Raw genomic sequence first — 18,606 nt, 5'->3', positions numbered from 1 at the left:
GAATGGTGTACTGATCATTACCTCCAAGTATCATCAAGATTGGGTGGAATAACATTTGCTGAGATTTCAGGAATCTCGTAGTTTTTTGGAAGCTAGGCAACCCTTTTCAGAGGAATTTGGTTTTCATCAGTCGCAGCTTAGGGCTATTTGAATAAAAAAAAACAGTACAGACAGAACTTAGAACTGCTTTATTTTGTCAAGTTTCAAGGAGCTAGCACAGACCATGTTGGATTTAGAGTTCCAAATTCATCTATCAATATAGGAGAAAACAGAGTGAAACCTAAAAATTCAAACTGTTACTGCAGAGGAATTCTTCAAGCTATAAGAACGAAATTTGGTGAGTCAAGTTGGAATGGTGTACTGATCATTACCTCCAAGTATCATCAAGATTGGGTGAAATAACATTTGCTGAGATTTCAGGAAACTCGTAGTTTTTTGGAAGCTAGGCAACCCCTTTCAGACCAATTTGGTTTTATTCAGTCTCTGCTTAGGGCTACTTGAAAGGAAACAAACTGTATACTTAGAACTTAGAACTACTTTATTGTGTCAAGTTTCAAGGAGCTAGCACAAACCGTGTTGGATTTAGAGTTCCAAATTCATCTATCAATATAGGAGAAAACAGAGTGAAACCTAAAAATTCAAACTGTTACTGCAGAGGAATGCTTCAAGCTATAAGAACGAAATTTGGTGAGTCAAGTGGGAATGGTGTACTGATCATTACCTCCAAGTATCATCAAGATTGGGTGAAATGACATTTGCTGAGATTTCAGGAAACTCGTAGTTTTTTGGAAGCTAGGCACCCCTTTCAGACCAATTTGGTTTTCATCAGTCTCTGCTTAGGGTACTTGAATAGGAAACAAACTGTATAGTTAGAACTTAGAACTACTTTATTGTGTCAAGTTTCAAGGACCTAGCACAAACCGTGTTGGATTTAGAGTTCCAAATTCATCTATCAATATAGGAGAAAACAGAGTGAAACCTAAAAATTCAAACTGTAACTGCAGAGGAATGCTTCAAGCTATAAGAACGAAATTTGTTGAGTCAAGTGGGAATGGTGTACTAATCATTACCTCCAAGTATCATCAAGATTGGGTGAAATGACATTTGCTGAGATTTCAGGAAACTCCTAGTTTTTTGGAAGCTAGGCAACCCCTTTCAGACGAATTTGGTTTTCATCAGTCTCTGCTTAGGGCTACTTGAATAGGAAACAAACTGTATAGTTAGAACTTAGAACTACTTTATTGTGTCAAGTTTCAAGGAGCTAACACAAACTGTGTTGGATTTAGAGTTCCAAATTCATCTATCAATATAGGAGAAAACAGAGTGAAACCTAAAAATTCAAACTGTTACTGCAGAGGAATGCTTCAAGCTATAAGAATGAAATTTGGTGAGCCAAGTGGGAATGGTGTACTGATCATTACCTCCAAGTATCATCAAGATTGGGTGAAATAACATTTGCTGAGATTTCAGGAAACTCGTAGTTTTTTGGAAGCTAGGCAACCCCTTTCAGACCAATTTGGTTTTCATCAGTCTCTGCTTAGGGCTACTTGAATAGGAAACATACTGTATAGTTAGAATTTATATCTACTTTATTGTGTCAAGTTTCAAGGAGCTAGCACAAACCGTGTTGGATTTAGAGTTCCAAATTCATCTATCAATATAGGAGAAAACAGAGTGAAACCTAAAAATTCAAACTGTTACTGCAGAGGAATGCTTCAAGCTATAAGAATGAAATTTCGTGAGTCAAGTGGGAATGGTGTACTTATCATTACCTCCAAGTATCATCAAGATTGGGTGAAATGACATTTGCTGAGATTTCAGGAAACTCGTAGTTTTTTGGAAGCTAGGCAACCCCTTTAAGACGAATTTGGTTTTCATCAGTCTCTGCTTAGGGCTACTTGAATAGGAAACAAACTGTATAGTTAGAACTTAGAACTACTTTATTGTGTCAAGTTTCAAGGACCTAGCACAAACCGTGTTGGATTTAGAGTTCCAAATTCATCTATCAATATAGGAGAAAACAGAGTGAAACCTAAAAATTCAAACTGTTACTGCAGAGGAATGCTTCAAGCTATAAGAACGAAATTTGGTGAGTCATGTGGGAATGGTGTACTTATCATTACCTCCAAGTATCATCAAGATTGGGTGAAATGACGTTTGCTGAGATTTCAGGAAACTCATAGTTTTTTGGAAGCTAGGCAACCCCTTTCAGACGAATTTGGTTTTCATCAGTCTCTGCTTAGGGCTACTTGAATAGGAAACAAACTGTATAGTTAGAACTTAGAACTACTTTATTGTGTCAAGTTTCAAGGAACTAGCACAAACTGTGTTGGATTTAGAGTTCCAAATTCATCTATCAATATAGGAGAAAACAGAGTGAAACCTAAAAATTCAAACTGTTACTGCAGAGGAATGCTTCAAGCTATAAGAACGAAATTTGGTGAGCCAAGTGGGAATGGTGTACTGATCATTACCTCCAAGTACCATCAAGATTGGGTGAAATAACATTTGCTGAGATTTCAGGAAACTCGTAGTTTTTTGGAAGCTAGGCAACCCTTTTCAGTCGAATTTGGTTTTCATCAGTCTCTGCTTAGGGCTATTTGAATAGGAAAAAAAACAGTACAGACAGAACTTAGAAGTGCTTTATTTTGTCAAGTTTCAAGGAGGTAGCACAAACCATGTTGGATTTAGAGTTCCAAATTCATCTATCAATATAGGAGAAAACAGAGTGAAACCTAAAAATTCAAACTGTTACTGCAGAGGAATGCTTCAAGCTATAAGAACGAAATTTGGTGAGTCAAGTGGGAATGGTGTACTGATCATTACCTCCAAGTATCATCAAGATTGGGTGAAATAACATTTGCTGAGATTTCAGGAAACTCGTAGTTTTTTGGAAGCTAGGCAACCCCTTTCAGACCAATTTGGTTTTCATCAGTCTCTGCTTAGGGCTACTTGAATAGGAAACATACTGTATAGTTAGAACTTATATCTACTTTATTGTATCAAGTTTCAAGGAGCTAGCACAAACCGTGTTGGATTTAGAGTTCCAAATTCATCTATCAATATAGGAGAAAACATAGTGAAACCTAAAAATTCAAACTGTTACTGCAGAGGAATGCTTCAAGCTATAAGAACGAAATTTGGTGAGCCAAGTGGGAATGGTGTACTGATCATTACCTCCAAGTATCATCAAGATTGGGTGAAATAACATTTGCTGAGATTTCAGGAAACTCGTAGTTTTTTGGAAGCTAGGCAACCCCTTTCAGACCAATTTGGTTTTCATCAGTCTCTGCTTAGGGCTACTTGAATAGGAAACAAACTGTATAGTTAGAACTTAGAACTACTTTATTGTGTCAAGTTTCAAGGAGCTAGCACAAACTGTGTTGGATTTAGAGTTCCAAATTCATCTATCAATATAGGAGAAAACAGAGTGAAACCTAAAAATTCAAACTGTTACTGCAGAGGAATGTTTCAAGCTATAAGAACGAAATTTGGTGAGCCAAGTTGGAATAGTGTACTGATCATTACCTCCAAGTATCATCAAGATTGGGTGAAATAACATTTGCTGAGATTTCAGGAAACTCGTAGTTTTTTGGAAGCTAGGCAACCCTTTTCAGACGAATTTGGTTTTCATCAGTCTCTGTTTAGGGCTATTTGAATAGGAAAAAAACAGTACAGACAGAACTTAGAACTGCTTTATTTTGTCAAGTTTCAAGGTGCTAGCACAGACCATGTTGGATTTAGAGTTCCAAATTCATCTATCAATATAGGAGAAAACAGAGTGAAACCTAAAAATTCAAACTGTTACTGCAGAAGAATGCTTCAAGCTATAAGAACGAAATTTGGTGAGTCAAGTGGGAATGGTGTACTGATCATTACCTCCAAGTATCATCAAGATTGGGTGAAATAACATTTGCTGAGATTTCAGGAAACTCGTAGTTTTTTGGAAGCTACACAACCCCTTTCAGACGATATTGGTTTTCATCAGTCTCTGCTTAGGGCTATTTGAATGGGAAACAAACAGTACAGAAAGAACTTAGAACTGCTTTATTTTGTCAAGTTTCAAGGAGCTAGCAGAAACCGTGTTAGATTTAGAGTTCCAAATTCATCTATCAATATAGGAGAAAACAGAGTGAAACCTAAAAATTCAAACTGTTACTGCAGGGGAATGCTTCAAGATATAAGAACAAAATTTGGTGAGTCAAGTGGGAATGGTGTCCTGATCATTACCTCCAAGTATCATCAAGATTGGGTGGAATAATATTTGCTGAGATTTCAGGAAACTCGTAGTTTTTTGGAAGCTAGGCAACCCCTTTCTGATGAAAGTGGTTTTTCACAGGCTGTGCTTAGGGTTACTTGAATAGGAAACAAACTGTATAGTTAGAACTTAGAGCGACTTTATTGTGTCAAGTTTCAAGGAGCTAGCACAAACCGTGTTGGATTTAGAGTTCCAAATTCATCTACCAATACAGGAGAAAACAGAGTGAAACCTAAAAATTCAAACTGTTACTGCAGAGGAATGCTTCAAGCTATAAGAACGAAATTTGGTGAGCCAAGTGGGAATGGTGTACTGATCATTACCTTCAAGTATCATCAAGATTGGGTGAAATAACATTTGCTGAGATTTCAGGAAACTCTTAGTTTTTTGAAATCAAGGCAACCCCTTTCAGACGAATTTGGTTTTCATGAGTCTCTGCTTAGGGCTACTTGAATAGGAAACAAACTGTATAGTTAGAACTTAGAACTACTTTATTGTGTCAAGTTTCAAGGAGCTAGCACAAACCGTGTTGGATTTAGAGTTCCAAATTCATCTATCAATATAGGAGAAAACAGAGTGAAACCTAAAAATTCAAACTGTTACTGCAGAGGAATGCTTCAAGCTATAAGAACGAAATTTGGTGAGTCAAGTGGGAATGGTGTACTGATCATTACCTCCAAGTATCATCAAGATTGGGTGAAATGACATTTGCTGAGATTTCAGGAAACTCGTAGTTTTTTGGAAGCTAGGCAACCCCTTTCATACCAATTTGGTTTTCATCAGTCTCTGCTTAGGGTACTTCAATAGGAAACAAACTGTATAGTTAGAACTTAGAACTACTTTATTGTGTCAAGTTTCAAGGACCTAGCACAAACCATGTTGGATTTAGAGTTCCAAATTCATCTATCAATATAGGAGAAAACAGAGTGAAACCTAAAAATTCAAACTGTTACTGCAGAGGAATGCTTCAAGCTATAAGAACGAAATTTGGTGAGTCAAGTGGGAATGGTGTAGTTATCATTACCTCCAAGTATCATCAAGATTGGGTGAAATGACGTTTGCTGAGATTTCAGGAAACTCGTAGTTTTTTGGAAGCTAGGCAACCCCTTTCAGACCAATTTGGTTTTCATCAGTCTCTGCTTAGGGCTACTTGAATAGGAAACAAACTGTATAGTTACAACTTAGAACTACTTTATTGTGTCTTGTTTCAAGGAGCTAGCACAAACTGTGTTGGATTTAGAGTTCCAAATTCATCTATCAATATAGGAGAAAACAGAGTGAAACCTAAAAATTCAAATTGTTACTGCAGAGGAATGCTTCAAGCTATAAGAACGAAATTTGGTGAGCCAAGTGGGAATGCTGTACTGATCATTACCTCCAAGTATCATCAAGATTGGGTGAAATAACCTTTGCTGAGATTTCAGGAAACTCGTAGTTTTTTGGAAGCTAGGCAACCCTTTTCAGACGAATTTGGTTTTCATCAGTCTCTGTTTAGGGCTATTTGAATAGGAAAAAAACAGTACAGACAGAACTTAGAACTGCTTTATTTTGTCAAGTTTCAAGGAGCTAGCACAGACCATGTTGGATTTAGAGTTCCAAATTCATCTATCAATATAGGAGAAAACAGAGTGAAACCTAAAAATTCAAACTGTTACTGCAGAGGAATGCTTCAAGCTATAAGAACGAAATTTGGTGAGTCAAGTGGGAATGGTGTACTGATCATTACCTCCAAGTATCATCAAGATTTGGTGAAATAACATTTGCTGAGATTTCAGGAAACTCGTAGTTTTTTGGAAGCTAGGCAACCCCTTTCAGACCAATTTGGTTTTCATCAGTCTCTGCTTAGGGCTACTTGAATAGGAAACAAACTGTATAGTTAGAACTTAGAACTACTTTATTGTGTCAAGTTTCAAGGAGCTAGCACAAACTGTGTTGGATTTAGAGTTTCAAATTCATCTATCAATATAGGAGAAAACAGAGTGAAACCTAAAAATTCAAACTGTTACTGCAGAGGAATGTTTCAAGCTATAAGAACGAAATTTGGTGAGCCAAGTTGGAATAGTGTACTGATCATTACCTCCAAGTATCATCAAGATTGGGTGAAATAACATTTGCTGAGATTTCAGGAAACTCGTAGTTTTTTGGAAGCTAGGCAACCCTTTTCAGACGAATTTGGTTTTCATCAGTCTCTGTTTAGGGCTATTTGAATAGGAAAAAAACAGTACAGACAGAACTTAGAACTGCTTTATTTTGTCAAGTTTCAAGGTGCTAGCACAGACCATGTTGGATTTAGAGTTCCAAATTCATCTATCAATATAGGAGAAAACAGAGTGAAACCTAAAAATTCAAACTGTTACTGCAGAAGAATGCTTCAAGCTATAAGAACGAAATTTGGTGAGTCAAGTGGGAATGGTGTACTGATCATTACCTCCAAGTATCATCAAGATTGGGTGAAATAACATTTGCTGAGATTTCAGGATACTCGTAGTTTTTTGGAAGCTACACAACCCCTTTCAGACGATATTGGTTTTCATCAGTCTCTGCTTAGGGCTATTTGAATGGGAAACAAACAGTACAGAAAGAACTTAGAACTGCTTTATTTTGTCAAGTTTCAAGGAGCTAGCAGAAACCGTGTTAGATTTAGAGTTCCAAATTCATCTATCAATATAGGAGAAAACAGAGTGAAACCTAAAAATTCAAACTGTTACTGCAGGGGAATGCTTCAAGATATAAGAACAAAATTTGGTGAGTCAAGTGGGAATGGTGTCCTGATCATTACCTCCAAGTATCATCAAGATTGGGTGGAATAATATTTGCTGAGATTTCAGGAAACTCGTAGTTTTTTGGAAGCTAGGCAACCCCTTTCTGATGAAAGTGGTTTTTCACAGGCTGTGCTTAGGGTTACTTGAATAGGAAACAAACTGTATAGTTAGAACTTAGAGCGACTTTATTGTGTCAAGTTTCAAGGAGCTAGCACAAACCGTGTTGGATTTAGAGTTCCAAATTCATCTACCAATACAGGAGAAAACAGAGTGAAACCTAAAAATTCAAACTGTTACTGCAGAGGAATGCTTCAAGCTATAAGAACGAAATTTGGTGAGCCAAGTGGGAATGGTGTACTGATCATTACCTTCAAGTATCATCAAGATTGGGTGAAATAACATTTGCTGAGATTTCAGGAAACTCTTAGTTTTTTGAAATCAAGGCAACCCCTTTCAAACGAATTTGGTTTTCATGAGTCTCTGCTTAGGGCTACTTGAATAGGAAACAAACTGTATAGTTAGAACTTAGAACTACTTTATTGTGTCAAGTTTCAAGGAGCTAGCACAAACCGTGTTGGATTTAGAGTTCCAAATTCATCTATCAATATAGGAGAAAACAGAGTGAAACCTAAAAATTCAAACTGTTACTGCAGAGGAATGCTTCAAGCTATAAGAACGAAATTTGGTGAGTCAAGTGGGAATGGTGTACTGATCATTACCTCCAAGTATCATCAAGATTGGGTGAAATGACATTTGCTGAGATTTCAGGAAACTCGTAGTTTTTTGGAAGCTAGGCAACCCCTTTCTTACCAATTTGGTTTTCATCAGTCTCTGCTTAGGGTACTTCAATAGGAAACAAACTGTATAGTTAGAACTTAGAACTACTTTATTGTGTCAAGTTTCAAGGACCTAGCACAAACCATGTTGGATTTAGAGTTCCAAATTCATCTATCAATATAGGAGAAAACAGAGTGAAACCTAAAAATTCAAACTGTTACTGCAGAGGAATGCTTCAAGCTATAAGAACGAAATTTGGTGAGTCAAGTGGGAATGGTGTAGTTATCATTACCTCCAAGTATCATCAAGATTGGGTGAAATGACGTTTGCTGAGATTTCAGGAAACTCGTAGTTTTTTGGAAGCTAGGCAACCCCTTTCAGACGAATTTGGTTTTCATCAGTCTCTGCTTAGGGCTACTTGAATAGGAAACAAACTGTATAGTTACAACTTAGAACTACTTTATTGTGTCTTGTTTCAAGGAGCTAGCACAAACTGTGTTGGATTTAGAGTTCCAAATTCATCTATCAATATAGGAGAAAACAGAGTGAAACCTAAAAATTCAAATTGTTACTGCAGAGGAATGCTTCAAGCTATAAGAACGAAATTTGGTGAGCCAAGTGGGAATGCTGTACTGATCATTACCTCCAAGTATCATCAAGATTGGGTGAAATAACATTTGCTGAGATTTCAGGAAACTCGTAGTTTTTTGGAAGCTAGGCAACCCTTTTCAGACGAATTTGGTTTTCATCAGTCTCTGTTTAGGGCTATTTGAATAGGAAAAAAACAGTACAGACAGAACTTAGAACTGCTTTATTTTGTCAAGTTTCAAGGAGCTAGCACAGACCATGTTGGATTTAGAGTTCCAAATTCATCTATCAATATAGGAGAAAACAGAGTGAAACCTAAAAATTCAAACTGTTACTGCAGAGGAATGCTTCAAGGTATAAGAACGAAATTTGGTGAGTCAAGTGGGAATGGTGTACTGATCATTACCTCCAAGTATCATCAAGATTTGGTGAAATAACATTTGCTGAGATTTCAGGAAACTCGTAGTTTTTTGGAAGCTAGGCAACCCCTTTCAGACCAATTTGGTTTTCATCAGTCTCTGCTTAGGGCTACTTGAATAGGAAACATACTGTATAGTTAGAACTTATATCTACTTTATTGTGTCAAGTTTCAAGGAGCTAGCACAAACCGTGTTGGATTTAGAGTTCCAAATTCATCTATCAATATAGGAGAAAACAGAGTGAAACCTAAAAATTCAAACTGTTACTGCAGAGGAATGCTTCAAGCTATAAGAACGAATTTTGGTGAGCCAAGTGGGAATGGTGTACTGATCATTACCTCCAAGTATCATCAAGATTGGGTGAAATAACATTTGCTGAGATTTCAGGAAACTCGTAGTTTTTTGGAAGCTAGGCAACCCCTTTCAGACCAATTTGGTTTTCATCAGTCTCTGCTTAGGGCTATTTGAATAGGAAAAAAAAAAGTACAGACAGAACGTAGAACTGCTTTATTGTGTCAAGTTTCAAGGAGCTAGCACAAACCGTGTTGGATTTAGAGTTCCAAATTCATCTATCAATATAGGAGAAAACAGAGTGAAACCTAAAAATTCAAACTGTTACTGCAGAGGAATGCTTCAAGCTATAAGAACGAAATTTGGTGAGTCAAGTGGGAATGGTATACTGATCATTACCTCCAAGTATCATCAAGATTGGGTGAAATAACATTTGCTGAGATTTCAGGAAACTCGTAGTTTTTTAAAAGCTAGGCAACCCCTTTCAGACCAATTTGGTTTTCATCAGTCTCTGCTTAGGGCTACTTGAATAGGAAACAAACTGTATAGTTAGAACTTAGAACTACTTTATTGTGTCAAGTTTCAAGGAGCTAGCACAAACTGTGTTGGATTTAGAGTTCCAAATTCATCTGTCAATATAGGAGAAAACAGAGTGAAACCTAAAAATTCAAACTGTTACTGCAGAGGAATGCTTCAAGCTATAAGAACGAATTTTGGTGAGCCAAGTGGGAATGGTGTACTGATCATTACCTCCAAGTATCATCAAGATTGGGTGAAATAACATTTGCTGAGATTTCAGGAAACTCGTAGTTTTTTGGAAGCTAGGCAACCCCTTTCAGACCAATTTGGTTTTCATCAGTCTCTGCTTAGGGCTATTTGAATAGGAAAAAAAAAAGTACAGACAGAACGTAGAACTGCTTTATTTTGTCAAGTTTCAACGAGCTAGCACAAACCATGTTGGATTTAGAGTTCCAAATTCATCTATCAATATAGGAGAAAACAGAGTGAAACCTAAAAATTCAAACTGTTACTGCAGAGGAATGCTTCAAGCTATAAGAACGAAATTTGGTGAGTCAAGTGGGAATGGTATACTGATCATTACCTCCAAGTATCATCAAGATTGGGTGAAATAACATTTGCTGAGATTTCAGGAAACTCGTAGTTTTTTAAAAGCTAGGCAACCCCTTTCAGACCAATTTGGTTTTCATCAGTCTCTGCTTAGGGCTACTTGAATAGGAAACAAACTGTATAGTTAGAACTTAGAACTACTTTATTGTGTCAAGTTTCAAGGAGCTAGCACAAACCGTGTTGGATTTAGAGTTCCAAATTCATCTATCAATATAGGAGAAAACAGAGTGAAACCTAAAAATTCAAACTGTTACTGCAGAGGAATGCTTCAAGCTATAAGAACGAAATTTGGTGAGCCAAGTGGGAATGGTGTACTGATGATTACCTCCAAGTATCATCAAGATTGGGTGAAATAACATTTGCTGAGATTTCAGGAAACTCGTAGTTTTTTGGAAGCTAGTCAACCCCTTTCAGACCAATTTGGTTTTCATCAGTCTCTGCTTAGGGCTACTTGAATAGGAAACAAACAGTACAGACAGAACTTAGAACTGCTTTATTGTGTCAAGTTTCAAGGAGCTAGCACAAACTGTGTTGGATTTAGAGTTCCAAATTCATCTGTCAATATAGGAGAAAACAGAGTGAAACCTAAAAATTCAAACTGTTACTGCAGAGGAATGCTTCAAGCTATAAGAACGAATTTTGGTGAGCCAAGTGGGAATGGTGTACTGATCATTACCTCCAAGTATCATCAAGATTGGGTGAAATAACATTTGCTGAGATTTCAGGAAACTCGTAGTTTTTTGGAAGCTAGGCAACCCCTTTCAGACCAATTTGGTTTTCATCAGTCTCTGCTTAGGGCTATTTGAATAGGAAAAAAAAAAGTACAGACAGAACGTAGAACTGCTTTATTTTGTCAAGTTTCAACGAGCTAGCACAAACCATGTTGGATTTAGAGTTCCAAATTCATCTATCAATATAGGAGAAAACAGAGTGAAACCTAAAAATTCAAACTGTTACTGCAGAGGAATGCTTCAAGCTATAAGAACGAAATTTGGTGAGTCAAGTGGGAATGGTATACTGATCATTACCTCCAAGTATCATCAAGATTGGGTGAAATAACATTTGCTGAGATTTCAGGAAACTCGTAGTTTTTTAAAAGCTAGGCAACCCCTTTCAGACCAATTTGGTTTTCATCAGTCTCTGCTTAGGGCTACTTGAATAGGAAACAAACTGTATAGTTAGAACTTAGAACTACTTTATTGTGTCAAGTTTCAAGGAGCTAGCACAAACCGTGTTGGATTTAGAGTTCCAAATTCATCTATCAATATAGGAGAAAACAGAGTGAAACCTAAAAATTCAAACTGTTACTGCAGAGGAATGCTTCAAGCTATAAGAACGAAATTTGGTGAGCCAAGTGGGAATGGTGTACTGATCATTACCTCCAAGTATCATCAAGATTGGGTGAAATAACATTTGCTGAGATTTCAGGAAACTCGTAGTTTTTTGGAAGCTAGTCAACCCCTTTCAGACCAATTTGGTTTTCATCAGTCTCTGCTTAGGGCTACTTGAATAGGAAACAAACAGTACAGACAGAACTTAGAACTGCTTTATTGTGTCAAGTTTCAAGGAGCTAGCACAAACTGTGTTGGATTTAGAGTTCCAAATTCATCTATCAATATAGGAGAAAACAGAGTGAAACCTAAAAATTCAAACTGTTACTGCAGAGGAATGCTTCAAGCTATAAGAACGAAATTTGGTGAGCCAAGTGGGAATGGTGTACTGATCATTACCTCCAAGTATCATCAAGATTGGGTGAAATAACATTTGCTGAGATTTCAGGAAACTCGTAGTTTTTTGGAAGCTAGGCAACCTTTTTCAGACGAATTTGGTTTTCATCTGTCTCTGTTTAGGGGTATTTGAATAGGAAAAAAACAGTACAGACAGAACTTAGAACTGGTTTATTTTGTCAAGTTTCAAGGAGCTAGCACAGACCATGTTGGATTTAGAGTTCCAAATTCATCTATCAATATAGGAGAAAACAGAGTGAAACCTAAAAATTCAAACTGTTACTGCAGAGGAATGCTTCAAGGTATAAGAACGAAATTTGGTGAGTCAAGTGGGAATGGTGTACTGATCATTACCTCCAAGTATCATCAAGATTGGGTGAAATAACATTTGCTGAGATTTCAGGAAACTCGTAGTTTTTTGGAAGCTAGGTAACCCCTTTCAGACCAATTTGGTTTTCATCAGTCTCTCCTTAGGGCTACTTGAATAGGAAACATACTGTATAGTTACAACTTATATCTACTTTATTGTGTCAAGTTTCAAGGAGCTAGCACAAACTGTGTTGGATTTAGAGTTCCAAATTCATCTATCAATATAGGAGAAAACTGAGTGAAACCTAAAAATTCAAACTGTTACTGCAGAGGAATGCTTCAAGCTATAAGAACGAATTTTGGTGAGCCAAGTGGGAATGGTGTACTGATCATTACCTCCAAGTATCATCATGATTGGGTGAAATAACATTTTCTGAGATTTCAGGAAACTCGTAGTTTTTTGGAAGCTAGGCAACCCCTTTCAGACCAATTTGGTTTTCATCAGTCTCTGCTTAGGGCTATTTGAATAGGAAAAAAACAGTACAGACAGAACGTAGGACTGCTTTATTTTGTCAAGTTTCAAGGAGCTAGCACAAACCATGTTGGATTTAGAGTTCCAAATTCATCTATCAATATAGGAGAAAACAGAGTGAAACCTAAAAATTCAAACTGTTACTGCAGAGGAATGCTTCAAGCTATAAGAACGAAATTTGGTGAGTCAAGTGGGAATGGTATACTGATCATTACCTCCAAGTATCATCAAGATTGGGTGAAATAACATTTGCTGAGATTTCAGGAAACTCGTAGTTTTTTGGAAGCTAGGCAACCCCTTTCAGACCAATTTGGTTTTCATCAGTCTCTGCTTAGGGCTACTTGAAAGGAAACAAACTGTATAGTTAGAACTTAGAACTACTTTATTGTGTCAAGTTTCAAGGAGCTAGCACAAACCGTGTTGGATTTAGAGTTCCAAATTCATCTATCAATATAGGAGAAAACAGAGTGAAACCTAAAAATACAAACTGTTACTGCAGAGGAATGCTTCAAGCAATAAGAACGAAATTTGGTGAGTCAAGTGGGAATGGTGTACTGATCATTACCTCCAAGTATCATCAAGATTGGGTGAAATACCATTTGCTGAGATTTCAGGAAAATCCTAGTTTTTTGGAAGCTAGGCAACCCCTTTCAAACGTATTTGGTTTTCATCAGTCTCTGCTTAGGGCTATTTGAATAGGAAACAAACAATACAGACAGAAATTAGAACGGCTTTATTTTGTCAAGCTTCAAGGAGCTAGCACAAACCGTGTTGGATTTAGAGTTCCAAATTCATCTATCAATATAGGAGAAAACAGAGTGAAACCTAAAAATTCAAACTGTTATTGCAGAGGAATGCTTGAAGCTATAAGAACGAAATTTGGTGAGTAACATTTGCTGAGATTTCATGAAACTCGTAGTTTTTTGGAAGCTAGGCAACCCCTTTCAGACGAATTTGGTTTTCATCAGTCTCTGCTTAGGGCTACTTGAATAGGAAACAAACTGTATAGTTAGAACTTAGAACTACTTTATTGTGTCAAGTTTCAAGGAGCTAGCACAAACTGTGTTGGATTTAGAGTTCCAAATTCATCTATCAATATAGGAGAAAACAGAGTGAAACCTAAAAATTCAAACTGTTACTGCAGAGGAATGCTTCAAGCTATAAGAACGAAATTTGGTGAGCCAAGTGGGAATGGTGTACTGATCATTACCTCCAAGTATCATCAAGATTGGGTGAAATAACATTTGCTGAGATTTCAGGAAACTCGTAGTTTTTTGGAAGCTAAGCAACCCTTTTCAGATGAATTTGGTTTTCATCAGTCTCTGCTTAGGGCTATTTGAATAGGAAAAAAACAGTACAGACAGAACTTAGAACTGCTTTATTTTGTCAAGTTTCAAGGAGCTAGAACAGACCATGTTGGATTTAGAGTTCCAAATTCATCTATCAATATAGGAGAAAACAGAGTGAAACCTAAAAATTCAAACCGTTACTGCAGAGGAATGCTTCAACCTATAAGAACGAAATTTGGTGAGTCAAGTGGGAATGGTGTACTGATCATTACCTCCAAGTATCATCAAGATTGGGTGAAATAACATTTGCTGAGATTTCAGGAAACTCGTAGTTTTTTGGAAGCTAGGCAACCCCTTTCAGACGAATTTGGTTTTCATCAGTCTCTGCTTAGGGCTACTAGAAATGGAAACAAACAGTACAGACAGAACTTAGAACTGCTTTATTGTGTCAAGTTTCAAGGAGCTAGCACAAACCCTGTTGGATTAGAGTTCCAAATTCATCTATCAATATAGGAGAAAACAGAGTGAAACCTAAAATTTCAAACTGTTACTGCAGAGGAATGCTTCAAGCTATAAGAACGAAATTTGGTGAGTCAAGTGGGAATGGTGTACTGATCATTACCTCCAAGTATCATCAAGATTGGGTGAAATAACATTTGCTGAGATTTCAGGAAAGTCGTAGTTTTTTGGAAGCTAGGCAACCCCTTTCTGATGAAAGTGGTTTTTCTCAGGCTGTGCTTAGGGTTACTTGAATAGGAAACAAACTGTATAGTTAGAACTTAGAACTACTTTATTGTGTCAAGTTTCAAGGAGCTAGCACAAACCGTGTTGGATTTAGAGTTCCAAATTCATCTATCAATATAGGAGAAAACAGAGTGAAACCTAAAATTTCAAACTGTTACTGCAGAGGAATGCTTCAAGCTATAAGAACGAAATTTGGTGAGTCAAGTGGGAATGGTGTACTGATCATTACCTCCAAGTATCATCAAGATTGGGTGAAATAACATTTGCTGAGATTTCAGGAAACTCGTAGTTTTTTGGAAGCTAGGCAACCCCTTTCTGACGAAAGTGGTTTTTCTCAGGCTGTGCTTAGGGTTACTTGAATAGGAAACAAAATGGATAGTTAGAACTTAGAAGTACTTTATTTTGTCAAGTTTCAAGGAGCTATCACAAACCGCGTTGAATTTAGAGTTCCAAATTCATCTATCAATATAGGAGAAAACAGAGTGAAACCTAAAAATTCAAACTGTTACTGCAGAGGAATGCTTCAAGCTATAAGAACGAAATTTGGTGAGTCAAGTGGGAATGGTGTACTAATCATTACCTCCAAGTATCATCAAGAATGGGTGAAATAACATTTGCTGAGATTTCAGGAAACTCGTAGTTTTTGGAAGCTAGGCAACCCCTTTCAGACGAATTTGGTTTTCATCAGTCTCTGCTTAGGGCTACTTGAATAGGAAACAAACAGTACAGACAGAACTTACAATTGCTTTATTGTGTCAAGTTTCAAGGAGCTAGCACAAACCGTGTTGGATTTAGAGTTCCAAATTCATCTATCAATATAGGAGAAAACAGAGTGAAACCTAAAAATTCAAACTGTTACTGAAGAGGAATGCTTCAAGCTATAAGAACGAAATTTGGTGAGTCAAGTGGGAATGGTGTTCTGATCATTACCTCCAAGTATCATCAAGATTGGGTGAAATAACATTTGCTGAGATTTCAGGAAACTCGTAGTTTTTTGGAAGCTAGGCAAAACCTTTCAGACGAATTTGGTTTTCATCAGTCTCTGCTTAGGGCTACTTGAATAGGAAACAAACAGTACAGACAGAACTTAGAACTGCTTTATTTTGTCAAGTTTCAAGGAGGTAGCACAAACCGTGTTGGATTTAGAGTTCCAAATTCATCTATCAATATAGGAGAAAACAGAGTGAAACCTAAAATTTCAACTGTTACTGCAGAGGAATGCTTCAAGCTATAAGAACGAAATTTGGTGAGTCAAGTGGGAATGGTGTACTGATCATTACCTCCAAGTATCATCAAGATTGGGTGAAATAACATTTGCTGAGATTTCAAAAAACTCGTAGTTTTTTGGGAGCTAGGCAACCCCTTTCAGACGAATTTGGTTTTCATCAGTCTCTGCTTAGGGCTACTTGAATAGGAAACAAACAGTACAGACAGATCTTAGAACTGCTTTATTGTGTCAAGTTTCAAGGAGCTAGCACAAACCCTGTTGGATTTAGAGTTCCAAATTCATCTATCAATATAGGAGAAAACAGAGTGAAACCTAAAATTTCAAACTGTTACTGCAGAGGAATGCTTCAAGCTATAAGAACAAAATTTGGTGAGTCAAGTGGGAATGGTGTACTGATCAATACCTCTAAGTATCATCAAGATTGGGTGAAATAACGTTTGCTGAGGTTTCAGGAAACTCGTAGTTTTTTGGAAGCTAGGCAACCCCTTTCAGATGAATTTGGTTTTCATCAGTCTCTGCTTAGGGCTACTTGAATAGGAATCAAACAGTACAGACAGAACGTAGAACTGCTTTATTTTGTCAAGTTTCAAGGAGCTAGCACAAACCCTGTTGGATTTAGAGTTCCAAATTCATCTATCAATATAGGAGAAACAGAGTGAAACCTAAAAATTCAAACTGTTACTGCAGAGGAATGCTTCAAGCTATAAGAACGAAATTTGGTGAGTCAAGTGGGAATGGTGTACTGATCATTACCTCCAAGTATCATCAAGATTGGGTGAAATAACATTTGCTGAGATTTCAGGAAACTCGTAGTTTTTTGGAAGCTAGGCAACCCCTTTCAGACCTATTTGGTTTTCATCAGTCTCTGCTTAGGGCTACTTGAATAGGAAACAAACTGTATAGTTAGAACTTAGAACTACTTTATTGTGTCAAGTTTCAAGGAGCTAGCACAAACCGTGTTGGATTTAGAGTTCCAAATTCATCTATCAATATAGGAGAAAACAGAGTGAAACCTAAAAATACAAACTGTTACTGCAGAGGAATGCTTCAAGCAATAAGAACGAAATTTGGTGAGTCAAGTGGGAATGGTGTACTGATCATTACCTCCAAGTATCATCAAGATTGGGTGAAATACCATTTGCTGAGATTTCAGGAAAATCCTAGTTTTTTGGAAGCTAGGCAACCCCTTTCAAACGTATTTGGTTTTCATCAGTCTCTGCTTAGGGCTATTTGAATAGGAAACAAACAATACAGACAGAAATTAGAACGGCTTTATTTTGTCAAGCTTCAAGGAGCTAGCACAAACCGTGTTGGATTTAGAGTTCCAAATTCATCTATCAATATAGGAGAAAACAGAGTGAAACCTAAAAATTCAAACTGTTATTGCAGAGGAATGCTTGAAGCTATAAGAACGAAATTTGGTGAGTAACATTTGCTGAGATTTCATGAAACTCGTAGTTTTTTGGAAGCTAGGCAACCCCTTTCAGACGAATTTGGTTTTCATCAGTCTCTGCTTAGGGCTACTTGAATAGGAAACAAACTGTATAGTTAGAACTTAGAACTACTTTATTGTGTCAAGTTTCAAGGAGCTAGCACAAACTGTGTTGGATTTAGAGTTCCAAATTCATCTATCAATATAGGAGAAAACAGAGTGAAACCTAAAAATTCAAACTGTTACTGCAGAGGAATGCTTCAAGCTATAAGAACGAAATTTGGTGAGCCAAGTGGGAATGGTGTACTGATCATTACCTCCAAGTATCATCAAGATTGGGTGAAATAACATTTGCTGAGATTTCAGGAAACTCGTAGTTTTTTGGAAGCTAAGCAACCCTTTTCAGATGAATTTGGTTTTCATCAGTCTCTGCTTAGGGCTATTTGAATAGGAAAAAAACAGTACAGACAGAACTTAGAACTGCTTTATTTTGTCAAGTTTCAAGGAGCTAGAACAGACCATGTTGGATTTAGAGTTCCAAATTCATCTATCAATATAGGAGAAAACAGAGTGAAACCTAAAAATTCAAACCGTTACTGCAGAGGAATGCTTCAACCTATAAGAACGAAATTTGGTGAGTCAAGTGGGAATGGTGTACTGATCATTACCTCCAAGTATCATCAAGATTGGGTGAAATAACATTTCTGAGATTTCAGGAAACTCGTAGTTTTTTGGAAGCTAGGCAACCCCTTTCAGACGAATTTGGTTTTCATAGGTCTCTGCTTAGGGCTACGTGAATAGGAAACAAACAGTACAGACAGAACTTAGAACTGCTTTATTGTGTCAAGTTTCAAGGAGCTAGCACAAACCATGTTGGATTTAGAGTTCCAAATTCATCTATCAATATAGGAGAAAACAGAGTGAAACCTAAAAATTCAAACTGTTACTGCAGAGGAATGCTTCAAGCTATAAGAACGAAATTTGGTGAGTCAAGTGGGAATGGTGTACTGATCATTACCTCCATGTATCATCAAGATTGGGTGAAATAACATTTGCTGAGATTTCAGGAAACTCGTAGTTTTTTGGAAGCTAGGCAACCCCTTTCAGACGAATTTGGTTTTC

The sequence above is a fragment of the Spermophilus citellus genome, assembly GCF_964194105.1.
Source record: "Spermophilus citellus genome assembly, chromosome: 18".
NCBI classification, from domain to species: domain Eukaryota; kingdom Metazoa; phylum Chordata; class Mammalia; order Rodentia; family Sciuridae; genus Spermophilus; species Spermophilus citellus.
Note: the sequence above shows the minus strand (reverse complement) of the source record.